This window comes from Aotus nancymaae, unplaced genomic scaffold (assembly GCF_030222135.1).
Source record: "Aotus nancymaae isolate 86718 unplaced genomic scaffold, 86718_ANA_hifiasm-v0.15.2.pri h1tg000058l, whole genome shotgun sequence".
Taxonomy (NCBI): domain Eukaryota; kingdom Metazoa; phylum Chordata; class Mammalia; order Primates; family Aotidae; genus Aotus; species Aotus nancymaae.
In genome coordinates this window covers 8,918,243-8,934,723 of record NW_026988472.1, presented here as the reverse complement: position 1 = coordinate 8,934,723, position 16,481 = coordinate 8,918,243, and the positions used below count along the sequence as shown (strand labels likewise).

At 37.7% G+C, this 16,481-nt stretch overlaps 1 protein-coding gene across 6 annotated transcripts in view; it reads right to left on the bottom strand.

Moving 5' to 3' along the window:
- The window catches only part of SHROOM4 (shroom family member 4), a 237,519-nt gene that overhangs the window by 70,522 nt on the left and 150,516 nt on the right, over nucleotides 1–16,481 (bottom strand). The window lies entirely within an intron of this gene.

The following is a 16,481-nucleotide window of genomic DNA, read 5'->3' as shown; positions in this document are numbered from 1 at the left end:
GAAATTTCATATCCTTTGATCCAGTTTTTCCACTCCTAGGATTTTATCCTAAGAAAGCCATTAGAGATGTACACATTGATTTATGTACTTGAAATGTTATCCACTGCAGGGTTATTCATAATGGTAAAAATTGGAATATCCTAGCTGTGCAACATTTAGGAAGAGTTAGATAATGTATTGTATATTTACCCAAAGGAATAATAGTTTGTCATTGAAAATCATGTTTTTGAAGACTACTTAATCATCCTGAAAAAGGCTCACAATGGTAAATTTAAAAATTGTATACAAACCTGAACATATTACAAGTCCAATTCAAGAAACATATATGCATATATATACATAATCTTATACAGACATGTAGATATTGAAGGGCTGGATGTAAATTTACTAATCTTATACCACTGGGTATTTATCTTTGTGTGGTAGAATTAAAGGTTTTTATTTTTCACACTTTTAAATCATTTCCAGATTTTATACACTACACATGTATTACCTTTGGAATAAAAAATGGTTTCTAAAGAAAAATGTCACCATTCTACATGGACATATCATTTACCCAGGCAACTGTCTGACATACTCCTAAATTAGGAATCTGCAATTATACTTCTGATTCCATTTAACTATTTCAAAGATCTAGATTTTACCCTCAGGGAAATCAGCCTAGAGCCCACCAACCTAGCAAAATGCTTTTTTCAATATAATTTTGCTGCTTGGAAGTGAATTCTTTTGTCTTACTAATTTTTTAAAAATTCCACCTGACAATTTTTTACCCTTAATATTAGCACTGGGAGCTGTTCTTTGCTGTGAGAGTAGACCAGGGCAGGAAGAACTAGGAGCAAGTTTGAGAGGAAGCCAGGCAAAGGAAAAGGGGAGTCAATTCAAGGTCAGTATCAAGGCCATGCCCAGTGGCTTGAAAAAAACACTACTCAGGGCCTTCTTGACTAAAGCCAAGTTTTAAAGCCAGGCAACTTCTCCAGTTGCCTGATAGACTCGGTGGGACAAAGTTGGCTAGAGAGGGAACAAATTTAGTGGTGGTGGTGGAGGTGTGGCAGCAAGTACCATTTGTATGCAACATTTACAGTTCATAAAGAACTTTCATATACACCATTCCATTTAATTCTCATAACCTTACTAACTCCATTTCAGAAAAGAAGAAAATCAGGCTTAGGGAGGTGAAATAAATCACACAAGGCTTGAACACAAGTTTTTTGCTTCCAAATTTTGATGTCTCCCCGACCCCCAAATAGTGGTTCTCAAAGTTTGTTCTGTAGACCAGCATCAGCATCACCCAAGAACTTATAGGAAAGAAAATTCTGGGGTCCCATTCTCAACCTTTTGAATCAGAAACTCTAGGGGTGGGGCCCAAAATCTGAGGATTTTTAAAAATTATACTTTAAGTTTTGGGATATATGTGCAGAACGTGCAGGTTTGTTACATAGGTATACATGTGCCATGGTGGTTTCTTGCACCCATCAACCCGTCATCTACATTAGGTATTTCTCCTAGTGCTATCCCTCCCCTAGTCCGCCACCCCGACAGACTCTGGTGTGTGATGTTCCCCTCCCTGTATCCATGTGTTCGCATCGTTCAATTCCCACTTATGAGTGAGAACATGCAGTGTTTGGTTTTCTGTTCCTGTGTTAGTTTGCCGAGAATGATGGTTTCCAGCTTCATCCATGTCCCTGCAAAGGACATGAACTCATTCTTTTTTTTGGCTCCATGGTATTCTATAGTGTATATGTTCCACATTTTCTTTATTCATTCTATCACTGATGGGCATTTAGGTTGGTTCCAAGTCTTTGCTATTGTGAACAGTGTTGCAATAAGCACGTGTGCATGTGTCTTTATAGTAGAATGATTTATAATCCTTTGGGTATAAACCCAGTAATGGAATTGCTGGGACAAACGGTATTTCTGGTTCTAGATCCTTGAGGAATTGCCACACTGTCTTCCACAACGGTTGAACTAATTTATACTCCCAACAACAGTGTAAAAGCGGTCCTACTTCTCCACATCCTCTGCAACATCTGTTGTTTCCTGACTTTTTAATGATCGCCATTCTAACTGGCATGAGATGGTATCTCATTGTGATTTTGATTTACATTTCTCTAATGACCAGTGATGATGAGCTTTTTTTTCTTATGTTTGTTGGCCACATAAATGTCTTCTTTTGAGAAGTGTCTGTTCATATCCTTTGCTCACTTTTAGATGGGGTTGTTTTTTTCTTTTAAATTTGTTTAAGCTCCTTGTAGATTCTGGATATTAGCCCTTTGTCAAATGAATAGATTGCAAAACTTTTCTCCCATTCTGTAGGTTGCCTGTTCACTCTGATGACAGTTTCTTTTGCTGCGCAGACGCTCTTTAGTTTATAGATCCCATTAGTCAATTTTGGCTTTTGCTACAATTGCTTTTGGTGTTTTAGTCATGAAGTCTTTGCCCATGTCTATGTCTTGAATGGTATTGCCTAGGTTTTCTTCTAGGGTTTTTATGGTTTTAGGTTTTAAGTTTAAGTCTTTACTCTATCTTGAGTTAATTGTTGTATAAGATGTAAGGAAGGGGTCCAGTTTCAGTTTTCTGCATATGGCTAGCCAGTTTTCCCAACACCATTTATTAAATAGGGAATCCTTTCCCCAGTGCTTGTTTTTGTCAGGTTTGTCAAAGATCAGATAGTTGTAGATGTGTGGCATTCTTTCTGAGGCCTCTGTTCTGTTCCATCAGTCTATATATCTGCTTTGGTATCAGTACCATGCTGTTTTGTTTACTGTAGACTTGTAGTATAGCTTGAAGTCAGGTGGCATGATGCCTTCAGCTTTGTTCTTTTTGCTTAGATTGTCTTGGCTAAACAGGCTCTTTTTTGGTTCCATATAAAATTTAAAGTAGTTTTTTCTAATTCTGTGAAGAAAGTCAATGGTAGCTTAATGGGAATAGCATTGAATCTATAAATTACTTTGGGCAGTATAGCCACTTTCATGACATTGATTCTTCCTATCCATGAGCATGGAATGTTTTTCCATTTGTTTGTGTCATCTCTTATTTTCTTGAGCAGTGGTTTGTAGTTCTTCTTGAAGAGGTCCTTCACATTCCTTGTAAATTGTATTCCTAGGTATTTTATTCTCTTTGTAGCAATTGTGAATGGGAGTTCACTCATAATTTGGCTCTCTGTTCGTCTATTATTGGTGTATAGGAATGCTTGTGATTTTTGCACATCGATTTTGTATCCTAAGACTTTGCTGAAGTTGCTTGTCAGCTGGAAGAGATTTCGGACTGAGATGACAGGGTTTTTTAAATAAACAATCAATCATGTTATCTGCCAACAGAGACTATTTGACTTCCTCTCTTCTTATTTGAATACCCTTTCTTTCTTTCTCTTGCCTAATTGCCCTGGTCAGAACTTCCAATACTATTTTGAATAGGAGTGGTGAAATAAGGCATCCTTGTTGTGTGCTGGTTTTCAAAGGGAATGCTTCCAGCTTTTGCCCATTCAGTATGATATTGGCTGTAGGTTTGTCATAAATAGCTCTTACTATTTTGAGATACAGTCCATCAATACTTAGTTTATTGAGAGTTTTTAGCATGAAGCAGTGTTGAATTTTATTGAAGGCCTTTTCTGCATCTATTGAGATAGTCATGTGGTTTTTGTCGTTAGTTCTGCTTATGTGATGGATTATGTTTACTGATTTGTGTATGTTAAACCAGCCTTGGATCCCAGGGATGAAGCCAACTCGATTGTGATGGATCCTCTAGATGATTCTAATGCACACTCATAAGTCTGAGAACCATTACTGTACCATATGTTTTGAAACAGACTTTCAAGTGATTTCTTCTAAATACTGGCTGCTGCTATTTTGGCTTTTGTGGAGTGCTGCTTTCCAAGGTAGGCTGGAAGCCTTCCTTCAGCTATCAGTGCTATGTATATAATAGAGGGCAGCTACTTAAAAAGTATTTAGCCTCCCTGGACAGGAATGTCCTTCTTTAGGGTGAGGAAGGTCCTAGGACCAAGAAGGCAATTCTTGAATCACAGCTGCCCTTGTCAGGGGGAGATATGTGCTGGTGAGCAGTTGCCATATACGTACCTCCCTGGTAAGACCTCTTTTCATTAAGGCTTTTACCTTGTTCCACAATCTTCCACATAAGCCTTCAGGAAATTTCCCTTTCTGAAGTGTTGATATTCACAAACCTCGAGTTCATCAATCTGTCCACTTCCTTTTTAATAGCTTTATTAAGGTTTAGTTGACAAATAAAAATTGTACATATTTATAATACACAATATAATTTTTTATATATGTAAACATTGTGAAATGATTAAATAAAGCTAATTTACATATCCATAACCTCACATAATTATCATTTTTGTGGTAAGAACATTTAAGATCTACTCTATTACCAATTTAAGTTTACAATACATTATTATTAACTACAGTCACTAGTCTGTATATTAGCTTTCCAGAATGTATTCCTCCTGTTCAACTGAAGCTTTGTATCCTTTGATCAACAGCTCATTTCCTGCCCAACCCCTCCATCACTGGTGACCATCATTCTACCCTCTGCTTCTATGCATTTGATGTTTTAATTTATTATTATTAATATAATTTCAACTTCTATTTTAGATTCAGGGAGTACATGTGCATGTTTGTTACATGGGTATATTGTGTGATAATCAGGTTTGGGGTACGAATGATCCCATCACGCAGGTACTAACCACAGTACCCAATAGTTTTCCAGTAGTTGTCCTCCCCATCCCTCCCTCCCCTATCTAGTAGCCCCCAGTGTCCATTGTTGCCATCTTTATGTCCGTTAAGTGCCCATTGTTCTTACTTATAAGTAGGAGCTAAACGTGGTATTTGGCTATCTGTTCCGGCATTAATTTGCTTAGGATAATGACCTCCAGCTGCATCTATGTTGCTGCAAAGAACATGATTTCACTCTTTTTTATGGCTGTATAGTATTCCATGATGTATATGTACCACATTTTATTTATCCAATTCACCATTGATGGGCACCTAGATTGATTCCATGTCTTTGCTGTTGTGAATAATGCTGGAAGGAACAAACAAGTACAGATGTCTTTTTTGGTAGAACTATTTATTTTCTTCTGTATATATACCAAGTAATGGGATTGCTAGGTTAGAGTTCAGCTTTTTTACATTTTACATATGAGATCATGTGGTATTTGTGTTTCCGTGCCTTGTTTATTTCCTTAGCATAATGTCCTCCAGTTTCATCCATGTTGTCAAAAATGACAGGATTTCCTTCTTTTATGGCTGAATAGTATTTCATTGTGTGTGTGTGTGTGTGTGTGTGTGTGTGTGTATAACATTTTCTTTCTTCATTCATCTGTTGTTGGACACTTAGATTTATTCCATATCTTGGCTATTGTAAACAGTACTGTAATAAACATGGGAGTGCAAACATCTCTTTAACATACTGATTTCATTTGCTTTAGATATATACCCAAAAGTGGAACTGCAGGATTATATTGTAGTTCTATTTTTAGTTTTCTGAGAAACCCCCATACTGTTTTCCATAATGGTTATACTAATTTACATTTCTACCAATAGTGTATAAGGGTTCCTTTTTCTTCACACCCTCAACAACACTTGTCTTTCTGATAACAGACATTCTAAAAGATGTGAAGTGATATGTCATTGTGGTTTTGATTTGCATTTCACTGATTAGTGATGTAGAACATTTTAAAAAATATACCTGTTGACCATTTATATGTCTTCTTTTGAGAAATGTCTATTCAGATCTTTGGCCCTTTTTTTTTTTTTTTTTTTTGAGACGGAGTTTCGCTCATTACCCAGGCTGGAGTGCAATGGTGCGATCTCGGCTCACCGCAACCTCCACCTCCTGGGTTCAGGCAATTCTCCTGCCTCAGCCTCCTGAGTAGCTGGGATTACAGGCACGCGCCACCATGCCCAGCTAATTTTTTGTATTAGTAGAGGCGGGGTTTCACCATGTTGACCAGGATGGTCTTGATCTCTTGACCTCGTGATCCACCCGCCTCGGCCTCCCAAAGTGCTGGGATTACAGGCTTGAGCCACCGCGCCCGGCCTTTGGCCCATTTTTTAAATCAAGTTATTTGTTTTCTTATTTTTGACTTGTTTTCCTTATATGTTTTAGATATTAACCCCTTATCAAATATATGATTTGCAAATATTTTCTCCAAACCTGTAGGTTGTCTCTTTGTTGATTGTTTCCTTGGTTGTACAGAAGCTTTTTAATTTGATGCAATCCAACCTGTCTATTTTTGCCTTTATTGCCTGTGCTTTCAGGTCCACAGCCAAAAAATCTTTGCCAAAGCCAAATGTCAGAAAGCTTTTTCATTTGTTTTCTTGTAGTAGTTTCAGAGTTTAAGGTCTTATGTTTAAGTCTTTAATCAATTTTGAATTGGTTTTTATATATGGTGTAGGATAAGAGTCCAATTTCATTCTGCATGTGAATATCCAGTTTTCATGACACCATTTATTGAAGAGACTGTGCTTTCCCCATTGTGTACTCTTAACACCTTTGTAAACATCAGTTGACTGTAAATGTGTGAATTTATTTTTGGGCTATCTCTTCTGTTCCACTGAACTGTATTTCTGTTTTTACACCAGTACCATATTGTTTTGATTACTACAATTTCATAGTATATTTGGAATTGGGTAGTATGATGTCTCCAGCTTTTTTTTTTTTCTCTCAAGATTTCATTAGCTATTTGGGATCTTTTGTGATTTCTTACAAATTTTAGAATTGTTTATTTCTGTGAAAAAATGTAGTTGCAATTTTGATAGAGATTGCATTCAATCTGTAGATCATTTTTGGTAGTATAGACATTTTAATGGTAGTAATTCTTCCAACCCATGAACATGGAATATTTTTATTTATTTATGTCTTATTTATTGTGTCCTCTTCAATTTATTTCATCAATGTTTTATAGTTTTTAGCATACAGATTTTTACCTTGTTGATTAAATTTGTTTCTAATTATTTTAATTTATTTTGATGCTATTGTAAATAGGATCTTTTAAAAATTTCTTTCTAAGTTTGTTGTTAGTGTAAAGAAACATTATTAATTTTTACAGGATTATATTGTACCTTGCAACTTTACTGAATTATTTTATTATTTCTAACAGCTTTTTGGTGGAGTTCTAGGGTTTTCTGTATAAGATCATGTCGCTTACAAATACAGACAATTTAACTTCTTCCTTTTCAATTGATATGCCTTTTATTTCTTTTTCTTGCCTGACTGCTCTGGTAGGACTTTCAGTACTATGTTGAGTAGAAGTGGGGAAAATGGGCACCCTTGTCTTGTTTCCTATTTTAAAGGAAAAGCTTTCCACTTTCCACCATGGAATATAATGTTGGCTGTGGGCTTGTCATATATAGCCTTATTGTGTTGGGGTACATTCCTTCTACACCTAATTTTTGGACAGATTTTTTTTTTAATCATGAAAGCATGTTGCACTTTGTGATTTTTTTTTATCTACTGAGATGATCATATGACTTTTATTTTTCTTTCTGCTAATGTGGTGTATCACATTCATTGATTTGTGTATGTTGAACTACCTTTGCAGTAAGGAAATGAGGAAATTCAGTGGGGAGTAGGTTTGGAAGGTGGTGGTAGGTTAGTCTATGTTCTGCAGAAGGAAAATAAGATAGCATTATGGTATGTTAACAATGTTCCCTTCAAGTGTAGAGGACTCATTTTTCATTGTATATGACTTTGTACTATTTGAATGGTTTGCCTTCTGCAAGTATTGCTTTGAGAAAAAAAAAAGAAATACTTAAAAATTAACTTTTACAAAACCAAACTAATTCTTTTTTGCTATGGTTTAAATATGTATGTCCCTTCAGAATTCATATTGAGACTTAACTCCCAAGGTGATGGTATTAAAAGTAAGGCCCTTGGGAGGGGATTAGGCATTGAGGGTTCTGCCCTAATAGATGGTATTAGTGGTCTTATAAAAGGGTTTGAGGAAGATTTTGCCTTTTTTGCCCTTGTACTTCTTCTGCTATGTGAGGACACAGCATTTTCCCCCTTTGCTCTCCCTCTATGTGAGGACACAGCAACAAGGTACCACCTTTGAAGCAGAGAATAGCCTCACTGGATACTGAATCTGCTGGTGCCTTGGTGTTGACTTCCCAGCCTCTAGAACTGTGAGAAACCAATTTCCATTCTTTAAAACATTACCCACTCTAAAGTATTTTGTTGTAGTAGCATAGGTAAACAAAGACACCTTCCCACTCTTCTGCTGGTTCTGGTGACAGGCTGAATCATTTACTAAGGTGAGAAATCTGGTAGACACTCTGGACTCTCTCCTCTTATTTACCCCTCACATCTGTCTAATCAGGCACCAAGACGTATTGATTCTACCTCCTAGGCTAGATAATTCTCAAAAACCACCCCTCTACTCTATCCCTGAATCACTTTAACTATAGCATTCATTTTCTAACTGGTCGACCTGCCTCTTTTCTCCCTGCAAAATGCCAATGAATACATCTTTTCAAAGTGCAAACCTGGTCCTGCCACTCTCATGCTTAAATTTCTTCACTGGCTTCCTATGCTTATGGGAAAATTCCAAATTCATTAGCATAGCTGCCTAGACCTTTCTTGTTCTTAGCCACTGTTCTAACCTCCTTCCTCTACAGGTACAGGTAGAATGATAGGAAGGGAAGATGATGAATCTAAAATTGATAATAAAAGGGAAAGCCTCCCAGAAATCCTTCATGACCAAGAAGGGTGCTGAGGGCCAGGAGAAAACTTAGGACAAAGAAAAACTTTGAGTTAGCCATGGGGGAGATCTGAAGAAGCAGTCTGCAGGATACTGCATCCATGTTGGGGAGCAGAGGAGCCTACAAGGAATGTGAATGTACAGCATTCAAGCAGGAGTACTTTGATGCTGGGGACATTTTCTGTGGAACACTGAAGGACCATGAAACTTTAGGTATTCTGACATGCATAGTACAGAATATATAATGTCTACCAATAGTCTGCATCCATGGAAAATCTAAAAAAGGTCATGCTTGAGGTCTGGTTGTCAACGAAGGATAGAAATTGGACCCAGTTGAAAGGTACTTCTAGAGAAGGAATATTGATAGCATATTAAAATCATGGAAATCAAGGGGGAAGAATGGTGTCCTGAGGGTAGCATGAGGAGAAGTGGTGAACAGTAAGGCCAGAGAGGCAAACTGGGTCAGAACATGGAGAATGGTAGGATCAGATTCACATTTTGGAAAGATGTGTCCATTGGCATTTTGTAGGGAGAAAAGATGCAGGTGGATCAGACAGGAAATGAATACTATAGTCCAAGTGATCTATAATTCAGGGATAGAGTGGAGGGGCAAGTTTGAGAAATGTCTGGTCTAGGAGGTAGAACCAGTTAGTCTTGGTAGCTGATGAGACAGCTGTGAGGGATAAATAAGAGGGAGTACAGAATGTGTATCAGGTTTTTCACTCTAGTTTATGATTCAGCCTGTCACCAGCATCAGCAGAAGAGTGGGGAGGAGAATTAGTTCAGTTTTAGAAAAATTGATTTTTAAATATTTTTAAATTATTTAAAGCAATACTTGCAGAAGGCAAACAATTTAAATAGTACAAAGGCATATACAATGAAAAAAGAGTGCCCCATACTCCAGGGGAAACTACTTTTAACAGTTTATTGTTTATCCCTGAGCAGCAGTATGGCAGATTATGAAGAACATAAGCTCTGGAACAAGACTGTCTGGATTTGAATCCACAATTTCCAGCCCTATATTCTTGGGCTAGTTATTTAACCTCTCTGCCTTACTTACATTATCTCTAAAATGGGAATTATAATAATAGAACACAGAAAAGGCAGATTATAATGCTGCTGGAACCTTGCTGTTTGTGTTTAACGATATATCTTGGAGACAATTCCGTATCTACACATACTTTTCTTAAACAAATTGAAATAACTGAATAGTATTTTACCAAGTAAATTTTTTATAGTTTAACCTTTACTCAAGTAATGATACTGAAGCTGTTTTGCTAATATGAAATATTTTTCTAATACAAATCATGTTGTGATTAATATCTTTTTACATGTCTTCATACACATGCATGATTATATATTTTATATTAAGTCCTACAAGTGGAACTATGGGTCAAAAAGTACGTGTTTAATTGTGGTAAAATATACTAAGATGCCAAGAGGTTATGCTAATTTACACTTCCAACAATGTATTAGAGTAGTGCTTTACAAACTTTCATATGCCTACAAGTCAGCTGGGGATCTGATTAAAATGCAGATTCTGGAGCCGCATTTCTAAAAAGCTCTCAGTTGATGCAGATGCTGCTGATCCAAGGAATACAGTTTGAGTAGCAAGGTATAAGAACACATGTATTTCTCTACATGCTTGGCAAAAAAAAAGTATATCAAATGCTCTGATTTTTCCCATTCTGATAAGTGAAAGTTATTGCTTAAAGTAATGTATACTGCTTTAATTGTAAGTGTCGAGCATCTCTCTCTCTCTTTTTTTTCACTCTCTCTCTCTTTCCCTGAGTTAGGATTGTGCACTGTTGCCCAGGCTGGAGTGCAGTGGTGCAATCATGGCTCACTGCAACCTCAAACTCTTGGGCTCATGTGATGCTCTAGCCTCAGCCTCTGAGTGACTGGGACTACAGGGCGTGCACCACCATGCCTGGCTAATTTTTACATTTTTTTGTCAAGACAAGGTCTCACTATGTTTCTCAGTCTTATCTTGAACTTCTGGCCACAAGTCTCCTCTTGACTATTGGGATTACAGGCATGAGATACGGTGCCAACACAGCACATTTTCATTTGTTTTTATAAGCCCACTTTCTTTTTGTCTGAACTGCCTGTTCAGGTTCTTTTTCCCTCTTTTTGAATGGTTTGTTGGCATTGTCCTGTTATTCTCAAGAGCTCTTTATATATTACGGGAGCCAGCCTCTTGCTATATCAGATGCAAAACCCCTTCTCCAGTTTTTTGTCTTTGGATTTTATTTTTGTATTTTTCTGATGCTTCAAATTTTAACTTTCGTGTTGTCAGATTAACAATTTTCTTTTTTATGGCTTCCGAGGTTTTTTTTTTTTTGGTTGGTTGTGTTTTGTGTTTTGTTTTGTATTGTTTTGTTTTGTTTTTTGTGACAGGGTCTCATTCTGTCGCCCAGGCTGGAGTGCAATGGTGTGATCTCTACTTACTGCAACCTCTGCCTTCCAGAGTCAAGTGATTCTCCTGCCTCAACCTCCCGAGTAGCTAGGATTACAGGTATCTATCATTACGCCTGGCTAATTTTTGTATTTTTTGTAGAGATGGGGTTTTGTCATGTTGCCGAGGCTGGTCTCAAACTCCTGAGCTCAGGTGATCCACTCACTTCAGCCTCCCAAAGTGCTGGGAATACAGGCATGAGCCACTGCACCCAGCTGGTTTCCAGGTTTTGTGTTTTGCTTAGACTTTTCATGTTTCATGATAAAATCATATACTAAAGGTTATATACTAAACAATGTCTTTGAATCATTATGGTTAGAATTCATTATCACTAGACCTCATTATGGTTATTTGATCAGTCTATCCACGTGCTAGTACCAAAGTATTTTAATTACTGTAATGTTATAACATGTTTTAACAAGACTAGCCCCTTTGTCTTTTATCCTCTTTTATTCATACCTTTCCTGACTAATCTTACATATGTACTTCAGAATCAGTTTGGCATGTTGGATTGTAATGTGTCTGGAGGACAACTCTGTGTGGAAGTCTAACATCCAGTTGAAAATGATAATCTGGAATCTGTGCATGTGGTCTTCCCTAGATACAGAAATCTGGGAGTCATCAGTGGTACCTGAAGTCCCTCAATAAAAGTGCATAGAATAAGAAAGAGAGGCTGAGCTAGAACTCTAGATTAGTGGTTCTCAAAATTCAGTCCCCACACCAGCAGCATCAGCATTATCTGAGAACTACTTGAGCTCCTACCAGAGATCAGAAACTCTGAAGACAGGGGAGCAGTGTGTTCTTTAATATAAATTCTCCAGGGGAATTTAATGTACATTCAAGTTTGAGAACTACTGCTCTACTGTGTATCTGTGGATAAAAGACAATTAAGGAAAAAGAGCTCAAGATAACTAGTAGTAGGAAAACTAGGAAAAAGAAGTGTTTTGGGCCAGGCACAGTGGCTCATATCTGTAATCCCAGCACTTTGGGAGGCTGAGGCAGGCAGATCACGAGGTCAGTAGTTTGAGACCAGTCTGGCCAACATAGTGAAACCCTGTCTCTACTAAAAATACAAAAAATTAGCCAGGTGTGGTGGTGTGCGCCTATAATCCCAGCTACTCAGGAGGCTGAGGCAGGAGAATTGCGTGAACCTGGGAGGTGGAGGTTGCAGTGAGCCGAGATCATGCCACTGCACTCCAGCCCAGGTGACAGTGTGAGACTCCATCTCAAAAAAAAAAAAAAAAAAAAAAAAAGTGTTAGTTCAACCATTGTGGAAGACAGTGTGGCGATTCCTCAAGGACCTAGAAATAGAAACACCATTTGACCCAGCAATTCCATTACTGGGTATATACCCAAAGAATTATAAATTGTTCTATTATAAAGACACATGCACACATATGTTCACTGCGGCACTGTTTACAATAGCAAAGACCTGGAACCAACCCAAATGTCCATCATCAACAGACTGGATAAAGAAAATGCGGCACATATACATCATGGAATTCTACGCAGCCATAAAAAAACGATGAGTTCGTGTCCTTCATAGGGACATGGATGAATCTGGAAACCATCATTCTCAGCAAACTGACACAAGAACAGAAAACCAAACACCGTATGTTATCACTCATAGGCAGGTGTTGAACAATTAGAACACGTGGACACAGAGAGGGAAGCATCACACACTGCGGTCAGTAGGTGTGGCTAGGGGACGGACAGCGGGGGTGGGGAGGTATAATGAGGGGAGAAATTCCACATATAGGTGACAGGGGGATGGAGGCAGCAAACCACCTTGCCATGTATGTACCTATGCAACAATCCTGCATGATCTGTACACGTACCCCAGAACCTAAATTATAATTTTAAAAAAGTGTTATGATAATCAAGGAAAACACATTTCTAGAAAGAAGTGCTCAACAGTACCCAATGCTGCAATGATGAAATAATATTTATTAAGCAACTACTATTTCCAAAGGGCTTATGCATATCAGCTCATTTACTCATGTAACAAAATAGATATTATCCCCATTTTACACATAAGAAAACTGTGATTAAGAAACTTACCAAAGTTCATCTAGCTTGTATGTGATTTGACACCATTTCTACCATATAATAATGGCTGAAAAACTTACTGAAAAGTTGCTCACTAGAAAAGGAGAAGAAACAATGCTCCTTGACTTTGTTTTGTCAATCTAGAAGACATTAATTCACCTGGGAACCATAGAGAGGAGAGTGGCATAGTAGTGGTAAGGGTAGAAGGCTGACTGCAGTCAGGAAATGGGAGGTAAGAAAATAGAGCCAATGTCAAAGATGTTTGGCTGTGAAGGAAAAGAATTTGGTAGTTGGAGGAGGGTAAAGGATAAGGGCAGATGAGGTTTTTAGGATGAAGGGACCACCTGAAAATATTTATGTAGAATTTAGATTAACTTAGATTAGGAATTTCATTCTAAGGCTCTAGGACAATCTCTAGTCCTGACCTCTCACTTAAATACCACACCAGTTCTACCTACTCCCTACAACTGTCCATTGGCTTTCTATATCTTCTCCTACCCCAAACTAAAAACAATAAAAAAACAAACAAAAATTGATGCCAACCCTAGCTCTATTTTCTATTTTTGTTTTGTTTATTCATTTTAAATCTCTAAAGGTCTGACTGGCTCAAACCTGGTAATCATTGTGTACTCCTCCTCTTCTTCGGCCTTTATACTGAATGAGTCACCAAGTGCTGGCTTTGAAATATCTTCCCCTATTAACTTGTCCTGTCTATTCCTACTGTCACTGCTCACTATACTACATGAGCAATCGTGCAGCATGAGCTCCTTACATCCAATCAAACCCACACCACTTTTCCATAAACACCAATCTCATACTTATTCATCTGCTTGCAATCCTGCAGTGGTTCCTCATTGCTTACTAAATAAAGCTTGTTTTTTCTGGGTCTTCTATAGATTGTTCACATTTATCTCTCACTGACCCCCTACATAAATCTTAAGTTGGATGGACCTCCTTTACATTCCCCAAAACTACACTTCTTTCCATCCTGTTTTTATGCATTCCTATAAATTATTTAGGAATTAAGTCAAGCTCCCCTTCTTGTTTGCAAACATAGTGTTATGTTTTCTTCCTCCAATCTTCAAAATCACTTGCTGCTGGTATCACTCATTTTGGTAATCACCTACTTCCTTGCTCAAGCATTTTACCTTATGTATGTCTTATCTCTCTCAACTAGAGTACAGGGTTAGAGAATACACCTTCTATAATCACCACCACATTGCTTAACATACATGCTCAGCACTCAAAAATATTTGTTTTTTTTAATTGTATTTTAGGTTTTGGGGTAAATGTGAAAAACATGCAAGATTGTTGCATAGGTGCACACGTGGCAGTGTGATTTGCTGCCTTCCTCCCCTTCACCTATATGTGGCGTTTCTCCCCATGCTATCTCTCCCCAACTCCCCACCCCCTGCTGTCCCCCCCACTCCTCCCCAACAGACCCCAGTGTATAGTGCTCCCCTCCCTGTGTCCGTGTGTTCCCATTGTTCAACACCCATCTACAAGTGAGAACATGCGGTGTTTGATTTTGTGTTCTTGTGTCAGGTTGCTGAGAATGATGGTTTCCAGGTTCATCCATGTCCCTACAAAGGACGCGAACTCATCGTTTTTGATGCCTGCATAATATTCCATGTTGTATATGTGCCACATTTTCCCTGTCCAGTCTATCATCGATGGGCATTTGGGTTGGTTCCAGGTCTTTGCTATTGTAAACTGTGCTGCAATGAACATTCGTGTGCATGTGTCCTTATAGTAGAACGATTTACAATCCTTTGGATATATACCCAGCAATGAGATTGCTGGGTCAAATGGAATTTCTATTTCTAGGTCCTTGAGGAATCTCCACACTGTCTTCCACAATGGTTGAACTAATTTACACTCCCACCAACAGTGTAAAAGTGTTCCTGTTAAATCAATGAAACTGTATCATGAGATCCTGCCATTTGAAGAGATCATTGGTGAATTAATTTTAGAAAACGCCTTTTTTTAAAACTCTCAAATGCCACATTAAGAACAACAATATACATTCACTGAACTCAGTATCAGGTACTTTCTCTTGAAGGACCTATTTAATTCTTACCAGATCCCTGTCAGGTGAAAGTTATTGCTCTGAATTACCATAAAGACAAGACTATGAGATATTTAAAGACTTGCCTAGTATTTCCACTACTTCCACAGAGTACTCATAGCCTGCATTTAAAACCCCCAAGTCCATTGCTCTATTCTCCACAACACAGACTTTTTTCTTTTATTTTTATTTTTTAAACAGGGCCCCATTGCTCTTAGTTGAATTAAAAACATTATTTTTCTGTAGTGTGGATATGAAAATTCTAATTAAGCAAATAGGTAAATAATGAATATATTTTTATCTCAAGTTTAATGTCTAATTACAGTTTTTGTGACTAATGTGAGAAAGTACCTTTGTGTCCCCAAAGTAAACTTGTACCATAATGCAAAGGGAGCTGAGATGCAGCTGGGTGCTGTATTAACAGTCAAAATTATGCATCTTATGTTCCAAAAATGAATTGTTGTTTGACAGCAAGGGAAAATGACAATAGTAAGAATTATAGCAAAAGCACGTAAGGTTAATCAACATATAATCGACTCTGAAATATGCACATTTTGGATGTTTTTACTGGTGTTTATGATTCACAATATATTTAGAAACACTGTAAACTAATCTACTAGAATATATTTCCCTATTAAAGATGGCTGAATTGAAAACATGCACATATAAAGTGAATACATTTTTAATGACACATAGTAGATATATTACTTAAGGGAGATTTTGCTCCACAAATGCAATAACCTACACATAATGAAATGTCAGCTTCTCCAGCAATACTTGGTCTAAAACACACACATACCATACCCCCCCACACACACACACACACACTTTGGGGACAATATAAACCTATTGGGAGAAAAAGACTAGATTAAAAACTCACTTTTCAGCATCTCCTAATGCATACATTATTAAACGTAGCACACCCCAAAGAAATGGGAGAAATGAAGAATACAAATGACAACATTTTTTCACTGGCTGAGACTGACACTAGCTTCAGATTAGAAAAGAGGATGCCTTCGCCCAACAGATGGCTACTAATGTGTTAAGTAAGGAGACAACAATCATCACTTTAGTTGCAAGCAGACCCACACCTGGAACCTTAACTCTCATCCTAAGAGCCAATTAACAGCTTATTCTTCTGTGAAAACTGGTAAGCATCTCGGGTCGAGGCAAAGCTAAAGCCTGGGTAA